General features: G+C 40.5%; 1 protein-coding gene and 1 non-coding gene across 3 annotated transcripts in view; both read right to left on the reverse strand.

Annotated features, from left to right (window-relative positions):
• Positions 1–13,434, reverse strand: part of MARCHF3 (membrane associated ring-CH-type finger 3) — a 155,339-nt gene that overhangs the window by 102,292 nt on the left and 39,613 nt on the right. The gene's annotated exons all lie outside the window — the stretch shown is intronic.
• LOC119508658 lies at positions 10,811–10,932 on the reverse strand. Its single transcript, XR_005211553.1, has one exon. It is a non-coding gene; the product is annotated as a small nucleolar RNA SNORA5 (small nucleolar RNA).

A 13,434-nucleotide genomic window follows, 5' to 3' on the forward strand; every position in this document is an offset into this window, starting at 1 on the left:
TGGGTGCATAGACATTTACGATTGTTATTTCTTCTTGCTGAATTGCCCCTTTTATTAGTATGTAGTGGCCTTCTTTGTCTCTCAAAACATCCCTGCATTTGAAGTCTATTTTATCTGAGATTAATATTGCTACACCTGCTTTCTTTTGGCTGTAGCTTGCATGAAATATTTTTTTCCATCCTTTCACTTTCAGTTTCTTTGTGTCCCTGTGTCTAAGATGAGTCTCTTGTATGCAACATATTGATGGTTCATTTTTTTTGATCCATTCTGCGAATCTATATCTTTTAATTGGGGAGTTTAATCCATTTACATTCAACGTTAAAACCGTGAAGGCATTTCTTGAATCGGCCATCTTATCCTTTGGTTTATGTTTGCCATATTTTTCCCTCTCTCTATTAATATCCTTTATGGTACCCATACCGAATCTCTTTAGTACTGAACCTTTCTCCAAGTCTCTCTGTCCTGTCTTTGTTTCTCTGTCTGTAGGGCTCCCTTTAGTATCTCTAGTAGGGCAGGTCTCTTGTTAGCAAATTCTCTCAGCATTTGTTTGTCTGTGAAAAATTTAAGCTCTCCCTCAAATTTGAAGGAGAGCTTTGCTGGATAAAGTATTCTTGGCTGGAAATTTTTCTCACTCAGAATTTTAAATATATCGTGCCACTGCCTTCTCGCCTCCATGGTGGCTGCTGAGTAGTCACTACTTAGTCTTATGCTGTTTCCTTTGTATGTGGTGAATTGCTTTTCTCTTGCTGCTTTCAGAACTTGCTCCTTCTCTTCTGTGTTTGACAGTGTGATCAGTATATGTCTCGGAGTGGGTTTATTTGGATTTATTCTATTTGGAGTTCGCTGAGCATTTATGATTTGTGTATTTATGTTGTTTTGAAGATTTGGGAAGTTTTCCCCAACAATTTTTTTGAATACTCTTCCTAGACCTTTACCCTTTTCTTCCCCTTCTGGGACACCAATGAGTCTTATATTTGGACGTTTCATATTATCTATCATATCCCTGAGGTCCATTTCGATTTTTTCAATTTTTTTCCCCATTCTTTCTTTTATGCTTTCATTTTCCATTCTGTCATCTTCCAGGTCACTGATTCGTTGTTCAACTTCCTCTAGTCTTGTACTATGAGTTTCCAGAATCTTTTTAATTTGGTCAACAGTTTCTTTAATTTCCATAAGATCATCCATTTTTTTATTTAGTCTTGCAATGTCTTCTTTATGCTCTTCTAGAGTCTTCTTGATTTCCTTCATATCCCGTACTATGGTCTCATTGTTCATCTTTAGTTCTTTGAGTAGCTGCTCTAGGTGCTGTGTCTCTTCTGGTCTTTTGATTTGGGTGCTTGGGCTTGGGTTATCCATATCGTCTGGTTTTTTCATATGCTTTATAATTTTCTGTTGTTTTTGGCCTCGTGGCATTTGCTGAACTTGATAGGGTTCTTTTAGGGTTTGTAGACCTATTGAAGTCCTTATCTCTAATTTATCAGATCTACAGCTTCGTGGAGTACACTTTCTCTAACTAACCAGCAGGTGGCGTCCACGAGCCACCTGTTCTCCACAAGCCAGTTCTCCCCTGCTTAGCCTTTTTGGTGAGTGGGGGAGTGAGTCTTGTGGGGCCCAATTGGTGTACCAAGCTTGCGTGTGTAGTTGGTGTTGCCTGCCCTGTATGTGGGGCGTGTTTCTGGGCAGTCGGGGAGGGGGGGTGGCCCTAACAATCAAATCTCCCTGATGATCCTAGAGTTTTAAAGCTGCTGCAATAGTCTAATCCTTCAGTTCAGTCCTGCCACAGTGTGTCTCTGCCAGTGACCCACAAGTCTTTGGTATTGGCATATGGCTCCTGAGACTTGGAAGTGGGCCCCTCTTCCAGGCTGTGCACCCCAGGTCCTCTGTTGAGGGATGACTGTGCTATGTCACAGGTGAGTGCCGTCCCCCCAGGGCAGTTCTGGGCTGCTGGGCTGTGTAGGGAGGCTCCCAGTCTGCTCAAATGATGGCTGAATGGGGCTTTGTTAATTCACACTGCTCCACCTTCCCAGCTCTGGGACAATCAGCTGAGGTTGCAGGGAAGGCTAATGTCCACGCCCAGTTTTGTGGTGTGTGCCTGTTATTTGAAGCACTTCCATCCCACTGGGTTGTCTGGGGCAGCTCTGGGCTATGGGGCTGGCGATGGGCAGGAGTGTTTCCTGTCCACCAGGATGGTGGCTGTGAGCGGACACCCCCCTTTTCTTGGGAAGTTGTGGTGTTTAGTGAATTTTCTCAGCCACTGGATTATTGCCTTTTGTCTCAGAGCTCTCTTAGTTCTGCTCTTGACTTGACGTGCCCAAATTGCAATTCTTTGAAGCTTTCTGTATTGGGCTTCTTAGAGTAATTGTTTTAGAAAAGGAAAAAAGGATTAAAAAAAAAAAAAAAGGGCCCTCCTCAGAGATCTAATGGGTTATTGAAATGCTAATAGACAAAGCAACCAGGGCCATTAAGGAAAGGTCCACAGGGCAGAGAGATCAGCTTTTCTTCGGGATTTGCATATGTGCCTCAAGGCCTGAGCTCCGCCCTTCCCCTTTCTGTGTTCACCAGAACTCCAAAAATCCTCTGCTTTTATTTTGGAGTTTTTCGTGTTATTTTTTTTTTTCTATGCCTGTCTCCTCTCTGCTGGGCTGGCAGCTCTCAGATTCTCTGGTGTCTGGTCTCAGTCTATCTATGGTTGGAGTCTGGATCAGTAGAATGAGTTTCCGAGAAGGGCTACCACTGCAGTTCTCCCTTCTCCTTCCCGGAGCTGGCAGCCCCTCCTCCCACGGGACTGAGCCTGGCAGGGCGGGGCTCGGGTCCCCTGGCCGCAAAAACTTACAGATTTCGCTGATCTCAGCAGTTCGACATTTTCATGAGTGTTGTATGAAGTATGCCCAAAGACAGATTGCTCTGTGGTGTCCAGTCCACGCAGTTCCTGGCTTTTTACCTACTTTCCTGGAGGAGTAACTAAAACTTACAGCTCACCAGTCTGCCATCTTGCCCCGCCTCCTCTCAATCTCTTTTCATATCCTTACTTTTTCAATTCCCAAATATATAAGAAACTCTATGTTAAATAGAGGCCAGGGAAACAAATAAGGTAACAGAGGATGATGAGCTTTTTCTCTCCTGCAAATAAATGTGGTTCTTTAAATAAAGAATACAATTATTTCTTAAACTGTTCTCCCATCTTCTAATTCACAGGTTTTTGTTTCTTGCACTGACAGTTAAGGTAACCTATGAAAGGGAGCTGAATAAAGACATGTGTTTTCTCTGTATAAAGAGCCAAAGTGCCTATATATATATTCAAGAGTTAGAGGCTGGGTATAATTTGGAATTTGTTTGGATTTTATTTTCCATCAAGTACATAATGACAATATGAGCAGGATATATGCATTTCTCTCTATATATTTTTCATTGAGATATAATTCACATACCTTACACCTCATCCATTTAAGGTGCATAATTCAATGGTTTCAGATGGTGCAACCCTCACCATAATTAATTTTTGAGCATTTTCATCACTCCAAAAAGAAACGTGGTACCCATCAGCAGTTACTCTTCACTCTTCCCTTCCTCCAGCCCCTGGCAATCACTGATCTCCTTTCTTTCCCAATGGATTTTCCTATTCTGGACATTTTATATAAATGGAATCATATACTATGTGGCCTTTTGTGTCTGGCTTCTTTCATTTAGCATAATGTTTTCAAGGTCCATCTATGTTTTTATATATGTATATGATATACCTATACACATATGTATATGATATATCATATACATGTATGAATATAATTGAAATAAGTATCACTAACACACTCACATATGGCTAATAGTCTTTTCTTCACAGAGCATTGTTTGAATGCTCCATAAGGATCTGGGCACCACTGTGTAGCTATTAACCTTCTCACCCATTTTAGAGAATTCGTATCACAGCTTGATGCATTTGAGAAGCTGAGAAAGTCCTGTCATCTTTCATCTCAAATTTTCAATTGCCAGGAAACATCTCCACTTCAATTTCTTTGCACCTCAGTATGTACTATATAAACTTAGCATTTTTCCTCTCCCAAACAATATTCCTCTTCATTTATTCATCTTTGTCAACGATTAAACCATCTGCCCACACCTAGTCGTTTTTACTTCTTTCACATCTAATTCACTCATCACTGTTGCAGACACCGGTTCTCTCTATCCTGTCTCCACAGCTTCCTTTGCCCCTTTCCTGCCTTCCACTGCATCCCCATAGACACTACCTGACTCAATCCCATGACACAGCTTCCCTGCTGTCTCTGTCCCTGCAATCACCTCCTACTCCAGTCTTTCCTATACCATGGCTGAGCCTGAAACCGAACTGAATTGAGGTGATTGGTTCCATTTTGAGAGCAGGCATGGAGAAGGAAAAGCAGTGGGAGCTGGTGGTTCTACTTGGACACACCCTGAGCCCTGGGATGGACCGGTCTGCTCAGTTGGAGAGGAAGCTGGCTAGCTTTGCAGCTCTTCCTAGCTGGCCTGGGCCTCTGGCCTGCTGAGATTCTGACTTAATTATTTTCAAAGTTCCCCAGTTCAAGGACCTATTATTGCCACAATAGCATGGTACAGTAGGACAAGCAAGAGATCTAGAATTGGAAGACTTGAGTACAAACCTTGGCTAGCTGTGGATATCCTGTGCACATTAACTCTCTCTGCTTTAGTGTCCTCATTGGCAATGTTGGATAAATACACCTTCTTCCCAGAAATGCTCTGAGTATTACTTAAATGAGATGTGAAGTATAAAGTTAGTGTGGCTGGCACATAGAAGGCACACAGAGAGCAAGGGGTGAAGTGGGAGTATATATGCCTTGTTCTGAAATATGTGTCACACAGCTAACATGGCTAAGTGATAACCAAGAACTTTTTTATTTTTTTCCCATAAGGCACTACATAAAGGTGACTTCTTTAATGAGAGGTGAAATGACTAAGTCGTCTGAGGGGACCATTGACTTACAACTAATCTTGACACTGGTGCACAGGCAGGTCTCCACATAGCACAAACATTTTGTGCTGTCTTAGTTTCTTAAAATGTAGGAAGGAACAGTGGTGCATGGGGGCAGTATGATATGTGAAGTGACATTGAATTAGAAGTCAAGATAACTCTAATGTGCTATGTGACATGAGGAGGCTTCCACTGCATTCATGGACTTAGGTTGTTCTTGACACTTTACTCACACAACTAAATAAAAACCAATAATATTTTTTTTTTATTTTCCCACAGTCTTTCAACAGAATAAAACAAAATATCCGGTAGCAATGTGCTCCAAAATACCTTGAGAAATCTTGTTTAAGATTCTTAACAGTGAAAAAGACTTCTTGTGTTGCCAGGTGTCCACTCTTTTATTAAGTGTCTATCTTCCCTCTTCGTTAGGAACACTGGGTTTAAGAAACGTGTAGAGAGATCTCATAGTTGAATGGCACATATACTGCTCCAACAGACCCCACAGACCCCCAAAGGGAGTTGGCTTTGGCTTTACAAGAGAGCTGCTTAATTTTCAGTTAATAAAGTGATGGATGATCCCTTCTGAAAAGCCCACTTTGGGAGAGGAGGGTAGAGATGAACAGGGTGATCTGGCGGTGCCCTGGCGCCTCCCTCCCCATCTGAGGAACAAGCCCTGCTGCCCCTGACCAGACTTTCCTGTAAGACTGTGAGGCCACAAGGGTGGTCATTTCCTCAGCACAGGATCGTGTATCAGAAACAGCGGCAGAGCAGCTCAGAACTCTGACTTACAGCAGGGATCTAAATGTGGCAGGGCTCAAATTCTCTTGCTTCGGATTTCAGCAAAGGCTATCGGAAGTGTCTGCAAGTCCAGAATGCAGACCTTGTGGGTAGCTAACTTTGGACTTGAACAGCAATGTACTCAGCCCCCAGATCGGCCCTTGCTGCCAACTGTTGATTTATGGTGCTGAGATTAGTCCCTGAGGCTCACATGGCTGAGGCACCAGGTACCTCAATATACTTTCCAACAGTGCCTTCTCCAGTATCTCAGACACTTCATGAAAGGAACTCTCTTATAAGAGGCTGAAACCAAACCAAAGACCCAAAACAAAAGAAAACACTGGATGTCTATGTTCCAGCTTCATCTTTTTCATATTTAATCAGTGATATATATATATATTTTTCTGATTGATTTTAAAATTTAAAATTAACCAGAAAATATGGAAGTCACTATCATAAGACTAAGAGAGAAAAGTTAAGCCAGGTTGTGTAGCAAAGTAAAACTTGCTTGTGTATGGCAACTACTAGCTCTAGATGGGACTGAGGTGGGAGATATTAGGTAATGTAAAAGTGGGTCTTGAAATTTCAGGGGGTGTTGAGGGGAGACAATGCTGGGATTTCTCAGGGCATGGGCCACCCCTTAAGGAGCACAATGGCTCTGGGATGGACCATATGGACTGATGAGGAGACAGAGGGTTGAGGAAAACTTCTGATGATACTCTATGTTAGAAAAGAAACTTCAGGATAAACCAATTAAGAGGAAAAGGCAGTTGGAAAATAAACAAGACAGGACAGGGAGATCTGGAAAGGAGTAGGGAAGAGCCAAGAAGGCATCAGGTCCAGCCAAGGGACAGCATAGGGTACAACAAGTTGGGAGAGGTCAACACGGACCCAGATGGGAAATAGGCTGTGGAATGAACTTCAGAGCCCAGCCCAGGCTTCACGTAAAACAGAAGGAGCTGGCAGGAGCATGGGCTCCAAGGGCAGGACTCTGAGATCCAGTTGGGCTGCTCAAAAGTTTTTGGGTTGTGGGTCCCTTTTGGGATCTGAGGAAAACTACAGAACTGCTCCCCAAGAAAATGCACTTATGCTGACATAATTCTGCCTTCCACTTCTGTGGACTCACAGGTCCCAAAAAGTCCAGCCACAACCCAAGGTTATGAACCCCAGGCACAAAGTATGCTCCTGAAAGAAGAGGACTGATAACAGGAAATACTTGAAAGATTGCTTAATCCTTTAATATCTCTGGCAAACTAAGTGTAATAATGTGAGATCTGGCCTGAAACTGGTCTGAATAACATAATTTGCAGCAAAGATTAGTTAGGCCCTTAAGCTGACAGTGTGTGCTAGAGTCCAGTAGCAGGACCTCAGAGGCTGCCCTGAAAAGAAGGGAAATAAAGAAAGGCTGGGAAACCAAAGGAAGGGGGTGTTTGCAAAGGAAATGCCCAGCTCAGCCCTCCTATTTACTTCTAGTTGGTGGCAGAAGAAACTTAATTCAGACCAATGGTGAATGGACCCAGATGGTGGGGTTTTGCTCTTCGGAACTACTCTTGGCTTTTGTAACATGTGCTTCATACTAAATCAAGGCACAGAGCATTTCTTAAAAAAAAAGAAAAGAAAAAGAAAATTACATATATTTGTGGCAGTTAGTCTGTACTTATATTGAAATGATGCCTTCAAAAAAAAAAAAAAAACAAACCCAGAGATGTTATTGCATTATTACTTTTCATCTAGTCATTTAATTAAACCACAATCTGATTCTGGAAAAGAAGCATCTTGGGAGGTACAGAATAGGTTTATGGCTCTGTGTGTTAGTGAATTATTTGATAGGTTTAACTTGATGTTTTAGTATTACTACTGAGCATGTCTTTATCTATGGATGAATTTTTGGGAGAAGGGAGATAGCTCTGGCTCTGAAAATAAAGAGTGGTTTTTCTGATCCTTAAACATACACTTGGCTGGGAGAGAACCTGAGCTTGAGAGCATTTTTTATGCAGGACTCCATTTGGTCCATCAGTACAGAACCTGCAAAGGACACAGTTTGGTGAATTGATTGCCCAAGAAAAACATATCTTCTTACAAAAGAAAGACGTAAGTTTGGATCATTCGAGAACACGAGTCCATTGCAAGCACACGTAATAACACTACGATTTATAGAAATGTGCTCATTGTTAAAAGTTTCTCAAGAATATGTAAAGCATATTGCAACAAACACAAAGTAGAGAGCAAATAATTAGGAGTCAGAAGACCTGGAGTCTGAAGCAGGCTATGAAACTGTAAGATGTATGACCTCAAGCAAAATATTTAATGGTTCAGATACAGCCCAAGTGTCCTACCTGTAAAATGAGACTAAAAGTGCCTGCTATCTCCTTACCTCATAAGTAGCATCAAATGTGAGCAGTGAATGAAATAAAAATATACAGCATTTGAAATCTCTAAAGTACCATTCTAAATTATGTCATTTATTATACAAAGCTAAAGAATTATTTTTGGAAAACTTAAGTATATTAAGAAAAATTGAGTGACTATTTTAGGTAAAGCATTATTCTAAGTGTTGTGAATTACACACTCTAAAGATCTTTGTTTATGTTTTTAAAAAATCAAAATAAGAAAATCAGGGCTGAGATTACAAAATTGACTACTCATGTAATGAAGATTTTAAAAATATTCAAAGTTGGATGGACTAACATCCAAACAAATAGCAAAATAAACAGTTCATTTAGAAAGGTCAGATAAAATAAAATGAATATTGAAAAATTCAAAAATAAGAACATTGCAATAATGAATCAACACTGGGGAAACTGTCTAGAGCAATTTGTAAAGCAAACAACTTTGAGCTGAATCATGTGATGCTTTTTCTTTTTTTTTAATCTCAAAAGGACTGCTGGCCTCTGTCAACACGCCAATGTTCAGAAGAGGTGCTGGCATGAACAGCTTGGTTCTCTTCAACTAATAAATGTTTTTTAGTAGAAAATGGCTAAATGAGTACAAGCATTTATGTCCCTAGACTCTAATAAAATGCTACTAAAAGGGGGAGGGGCACAACAATGAAGGGATGGGACAGGAGGACAGGAAAGCAGGGCAAGAAGAAAGATTTCAACAGATTTCTGGAGGTCAGGAAGAGGATGGCAAATAGAACACAGCAAGAATATAAGGGCCTAGAATATGCCAAAGGAAATTTAAGGTGAGTGGGAGGACTTGGGTGAGTTACCTGGCAATGTTCCACTAACAACCCCCACCCCCTCCCACACCTCCGTTCACTGGGCAGCTGCAACAGAGGCTGGGATTTCTCAGGGGGGTGGCAAATGAAGAGGTTAATTAGAAGTCTGCTGAAGGTATACCAGGCCCGTGGGTGCCCCTCACTCTCCACCCCAATCCATGCCATGCCATGCACTGTGCTTGAAGCCCAATATTTTACTTGTGGGCAAGATATCTGAGGACTTTTTATCTACAAAGACATTTTAAAACTGGCTGGAAATTATATTATAGTTTTGTAAGACATTAACATTAGGGGAAGTTGGATGAGGGATATACAGAATCTACTATTTTGTACCTTTTCTCTAAGTCTAAAATTAGTTTTAAACCAAACAAACTCCTTGTTCTTAAACATGGATGGATAACCAAAGTTCCCCACTCATTTAAAAACAGAAGAAAAGCATCAAAGAGAAAAGCCAACTAATCAAACACGACACCTAGTTTCTGAAGAAACAGAGCTAATTCAGAAAACATAAGAGAACTTTAAAAAGAACCTGTGCTCTGTTTCTACAGATATTATTAATATTTTCATCAAACAGACTGGGGAGTTAAGATGAGCTATATAAGTTGATGTAACAGGAAACAGAGGTTTAAATCTGTTATTTAAAGGTAAAAAGGTTATCAGTAGAGTAATTTAAATAATAACTATCAACTTAGGAAGGAAAAAGGGTAACGAGCTGGGGCACACATTCATCTTGATACCTTCCCTTGGCTGGGGAGTGAGATTTGTGGAGTGTTCAGTACTACTGTGATCTAGGCAGACATAAATTGTAACATGTACAGAGGAAAGCAATTTTTTATTGATAGCACTAGTATGAATCCACCAATTACAATACTTAAAGCACTTCAATGATAATTATGAACAGCTTCCTATTATATTATGCTATGATCTTCTGTGTCTTCTGCAATAACATCAACTTGCCTTTATTAAGAAAGAAATCTAATGGCATGACGGTTTCTTTCATTACTATGTTTTCATCTCCCTACATTTGTTATCAGTATATTCCTTTCTTTGGTGAATGTATTTCTTGGTCTGATAAAATGTCTAGCTTTGTGAACTCTCCATGTGCCTAAGCAAGCAAGAGTTCTCCAAGATATTTCCATATACTTGCTGCCTTTCCAAATTGATCTATAGGGTCTTCCAATTGGGTCTTATTCAGGCCCAGTGGAAATACAAAGTTGAACAATTCATTTGGACTGCAATCATTGGCAGCTCTGGGAAAACAATTTACCATACAATAAAAGGGAAAGGTATCCTGTGGGTTTATTTAATGCCGACTGAAGAGTACAAAGCTGCTGGGTGCCCCACGATATACAGTATAATCAAACCCTCTGATAATCCCCACCCCCATCCCAGTTTCTCTTCTGCTCTCACATTCTGACAGCTCAGCTCAAAAAAGTTCACCTGCAGTCAAATCCAGAGATGGAAACTAAACAAACTTCTTGATACCACAGGATGTCATATTTACTGGACTTTACCTCACTGTCCAAATTGACTTTCGTAAGAATGTCAGTTCAGCACAAAACATAGGCACCTCTTCAATGATGCTGCAAATCCCTTCCACAGCAACTCTGAGGAGCCACAAACTAAGGGGAAGGGGACCTCATAGCCCAGTGGCTGACAGTCAGGCGTCTTAAATGAATATTCCCCTGAAGAAAATCCAGACAGAAAATAATCATTTTTCATTTGCTTTCTCTTCTCCTTTCTATTTTTTTTCTTTCTTTTTTCAGCTGTGCCAGAGCTCACCAAACACAAGCCATCTACCTTTGCAGGGCCTGCCTCTTTTTCCCACCCTAGGGACTTCTTTACCTGGAGTGCAATGTCTACAGCCAAACTTATCTCCAGGCCCCAGGTCAGAGAGCTGCAGAGCTCGCTGTGGCAGCCACATGGGTCAACCTCTGCTATGGCAGGAACAGGGACTGAATTTGACTCGACTGTAGTCTACTTTCTGTTTGTTAAAGTAGAGATGTGAGTAAGATTATGAAAACTCCGCTGATTCTAGTGCTTTTGGCTGAAAGTTTCCTTTAGTCAGGATCATTCAGTTAATTCCTATTTAAACACTGCACATTACCGGTTCCTGAAGGTTACAGGCAGATTTCCAGGCTAGGGTGCTGATATGGATTCCACAGAACTCTGAAGGTTATGAGAGGACATGACAGGCCCATGAGGCATTTTTTTTTTTTTTTCTTCCTGTTTCTGATACTCATCTGATTCTAAAGCAGACCACCATGACCCATAATAGGACAAAGGAGGACAAGGGATCTAACCCCAAAAGCTTTTGAACTGATTACTCTGTTTAGTATGAAAGACACTGGCTGCAGCAATGGCCAGAAAGCACAGATACCTCCCTCCTGAATTAGGGCTGAGGTTCCAAGGCAAGGTTAGAGGCAAGTGCATAATCCTCTTTTTTCAACCACATGAAATCTAGATGATAAGAAGCTGAACAAGCAAAGTGTCTTTGATGGCAAGAATCTGAAAGAATTTGGGTGGGAGATAAAAAAAATCTGTTATTGGGCAATTGAGAATTTGAACAAAACTTGGAACTATCGAAGTCTAAAAGATCTGCTCATTTTCAGGTTTCCAAAACTCGATATTATCAGATGCCATCAATGCCACAAACTGGTGATTGCCTCAAGGGCCTGTGAAATGACTTAGTGCTCCAGTAGATTTTTTAAGCTTATCTGCAGAGCTGCTCTAATCTCTGCTGAATATCAGGGTAGTCTTGCCAATTAGCCAAACATCCACTTTAGTCATCTTCAGGGAGAAATAAATGTTCAGTATAAGAATAAGAGAGGGGGTCTACAATCCTATTCCACTTCCCTTCCTTCCTTTCACAGTACCTTCAGCTGAGTTAAAACAATCTAACCAGAACCTTTAAGGGACTTTCAAATTACCTGAAATGTGTAATCCCATTGAAATGGTATAAGATGATGTAGCTGTAATTTTAATCCTAGGCCTTTACATTCTTAGTGAATATTACAGAAATGCAATATAGTACAACCACTTTGGGAATAGTTTAGCAGTTTCTTATAAAGTTAAATAGACACATCCATTCAATCTGGCAATCCCACTCCTAGGTATTTACACAAGAGAAATGAAAACATACGTTCACATAAGAACCTGTACATGAATATACACAGTGGCTACATTCATAATGACCAGAAATTGGGAACAATCCAATTGTCCTTCAACTGGTGAATAGTTAAACTATGGTATATCCATACAATGGAATACTACTCAGGAATAAAAGGAATTAACTACTGATATACACAACAAAATGGAGCGATCTCAAATTGATTATGCTATGTGAAAGAAGCCAGACTGAAAAGGCTATATACTATGTATGCATTATACATACTCTTCTGCACCCTAATTTTTAAATAATTTAAATAATATCCTAGAGATCTTTCCATCTCTTCACACTGTTTTTCCTCCCTACTGTCCATTTAGTATAAATAATCATTGATTTAAGCAGCCTCTGTTGACTGAATTTAGGTGGTATTTTTTTGTTTGTTAGTAATGATGTTGCAGCAAAGTTCTCCTGCATTCAATATTAGTGTTTTTTTTTATAATATCACTCCCTTAAGGCTGTTACCCATGTGCCCTCTTCTCCTTTTCCTGTTTTTCTCATACTCCCCTCTCCATAACCCCATATATGACCAAAGGCAATCTGCTTAAACCAAATTCTCCTGCTAGAATGCCTTTATGGGCAAGGTAGGTAACTTAAATATACGAAGCTATGACATGTGAGAGAATAGGGTGTGGGAGACTCATGGAAAAACAGAGAGCCTTGAGGCTGAAGACATTGAAATTCCACCCAAAATTTAAGTACCCATAGCTTTCAGGCTCCAGCATGCCAGCTGATGATTACTGCCTTAAACAAATCTGCACTCACCTGGCCTTTTATTCAAAGTAGTCCCTTGGCATGCAATGTCTGTAATCCCACATCTTATCCTTCCTTCAAAGGCCCAGCTTAAATTCCACGTTCCCAGATTGTTACAGTATCTCCTCCCTCTTGCTCCCACAGAACTAAATATATGCTTGTGTTTGTAATACATCATACTCTGTCTTACATTTGAGGTACCTGGTTAACTGTAGCGGATTGCTGAAGGGCTCTTTGAATGTATCACTCCTTCTGCCCTTAGCTGTTACTTCCATAAAGCGGATTCTCAGTAAATGTTTGCCTGGATTGTTTATTGGGAGAAGGATAAGGGTAAAGCAAGCCTAGTTTCAAGTTACAGCCTTTCAAAATGGAGACAGTATATTATGGTCTGCATCCAATGAAAAGTTAACCAAAAATCTTTGAATGTCCATGACATTAATAATTTCTGTCAAAAATAATTCTGTGCAATTGGTCTATGAGAATAGCGCTGAACTAGAGAAGTCCCTTTTCTCTGGGTTATGTCCAGCGGGAATAATAAAGATTACATTTGCTTTATCA

This window comes from Choloepus didactylus, chromosome 13, assembly GCF_015220235.1.
Source record: "Choloepus didactylus isolate mChoDid1 chromosome 13, mChoDid1.pri, whole genome shotgun sequence".
Classification (NCBI taxonomy): domain Eukaryota; kingdom Metazoa; phylum Chordata; class Mammalia; order Pilosa; family Megalonychidae; genus Choloepus; species Choloepus didactylus.